Raw genomic sequence first — 2,220 nt, forward strand, 5'->3', positions numbered from 1 at the left:
CCCTGTGATATCACACACTTCTGTTCAAACTGCACACCCACAATCCCAGTTCCATCATTCCATTCTGGAAGCTTCTCCAGGCCTCAGGTCAGTGCAGGGTTCTCCTGGGGGTCAGTGCCTGGCAGCACAGAAATCTCCAATTCTCAGCAGCCAGAACTCCAAGGAGTTAATTGCTGATTGCCTTTGGAATAATTAGGATTTGGGGGACAGCAGGTTGGTGAGTTCATCTTCTTTTTTGCCAAGGTTGGGATTAAATGTGTGAGATGATATTTCTTGTTGGGACTCAGATGTTTATTAGTTCTTATCTATGTCACTCTTATCTATGTCACAGTTCCACAAACCCTGAGTTCTGCAGCACTTCACTCTAACAAACTAAAAATGGAGCCCCATCTCTCTCTACAAGGCCTTTTAAGGATAAACTGTCCAGTTAAGAAATGACACCTGAATTATTTTCACTTCTAACCCAATAACCAACCACCCATGCCCACAATGGGGACTTTTTTATCCAATGACACAAAACCACCCAAACCCATGGAGAAGAAGGTGAAGAAGAAGGATCAGCACTGCCCCAAAACCTCCATCTTGCTCTATATCTATTTCTATATTCTAAACCCTTAAACTCTGGGTTTCCCACCCTGTGATATCACACACTTCTGTTCAAACTGCACACCCACAATCCCAGTTCCATTATTCATTCTGGAAGCTTCTCCAGGCCTCAGGTCAGTGCAGGGTTCTCTTGAGGATCAGTGCTGGCAGCACAGAAATCTCCAATTCTCAGCAAATTTCAAAATTCCAACAGCCTTTGTCTTGCTTTGAGCTCTTCCTCCTGCCCAGCATCCCTGGAATTAAATCCTGTGTGTTTTAGAAATCCTGAGCATCCCCTGCTGTCTCAGGGGGTGCAGGGGGACAGCTGAGGAGCTGGAAAAGGAAAATCATGGAATAAAAAACCCACACAGCTCAAGGGGAGCCCGGGACTCAGGGGAATGTGTGAGGATACAGAGAATTTCTGGAATTTCTGCAGTTTGGTTTGGAAATTTGGAGCAGAATCCTGAGGGAAGGTGCCCAGGACTGGGGGCAGCTGAGCTCTCCTCGGAGCTGGGAGTTGAAAATCGGCTCAGATTTTTTTTTTTTTTTCTGGGAATTTCACAAGGGAAATTTGCTGGTGCTGAACAAAGTCACGGTGTTTTATGTCCATTAAATCATTCTTGGCAGCAGAGCCTCTCTGGGTGACTGAAATCCTTCCTGTGGCTTCTAATTCTGCTCTGGAGCTGGACTTCAAACTCCTCACTCAACTTTCCATCATCAGATCCTTTGGATCCAGAAGGATAATTAAGGTTGTACAATTAAAACCCAAATTACTCCAGGTAGATTTAATATTCCTGTAACCCAGATTATGACTTCTCCATACCTGGGTGACAACACTCGCTCTGTTCCAGCTTTTTTTTTGTTATTAAATAACAAAATTAAACAAAACCCAGTGGGAAATGCTATCAAAGTTCAGTAGCCAAATATTTATTTAGTCACCAGGAGAGTTCTTGGGGCTGAGGATTTATGTTCTAGCAGTCAGAGCTGTTAAAATAAAACATCATTTATAATTTGAGGTCTGGTTGAAACTCGGGTTTTTTTAATAAATCAACATTTCCCAGCTATTAAAGGGCACGAGCGTGACTTTCAGGCCTCAGAGAGGACATTCCGCACGGTGGTGGATAAACATAGAAGCACAAAGTGTAATATTTCACTAGGCAGCATCTCCTGACAATAAAAATTCATCTTCCTTTGTAATAACTTCATCCTAAAATGTCTGTGCACAAATGCCAGGGTGTCAGGAACCAGGGGAAGAAGGGGCAGGGGTAGGAAAGGACAAAAGCTGTCCCGACCTGCTGCTTATAAATGAAATTTTCATCCTTTATTTTTTCTCTTTTCTGCTCCAACAACTTGAGATTCAGTCCTGCTCCCACTCAGGGCATCACCCAAGTGTTCAGGGAGTGATCAGGACCTGAATTTTTGGTACAGTGCCAGAAATTCCCTAATCCCAACAAGCCCACGTGGAGGTGGTGGCCCTGGGGGAAGGCAGCAGATTTTCCAGCAAAGCTTCCTTGGATGCAAACAACCAATAAATATATTTTATAATATATTTTATATTTTATATTTTATATTTTATGTTTTATGTTTTATGCTTATGTATTTATGTTCTTTATATTTCTATATCAATATATTCTA

General features: G+C 42.4%; 1 protein-coding gene across 2 annotated transcripts in view; it reads left to right on the forward strand.

The window, feature by feature from the left end:
- The window catches only part of EXOC4 (exocyst complex component 4), a 372,421-nt gene that overhangs the window by 318,354 nt on the left and 51,847 nt on the right, over window positions 1–2,220 (forward strand). The window lies entirely within an intron of this gene.

This window comes from Geospiza fortis, unplaced genomic scaffold (assembly GCF_000277835.1).
Source record: "Geospiza fortis unplaced genomic scaffold, GeoFor_1.0 scaffold61, whole genome shotgun sequence".
Classification (NCBI taxonomy): domain Eukaryota; kingdom Metazoa; phylum Chordata; class Aves; order Passeriformes; family Thraupidae; genus Geospiza; species Geospiza fortis.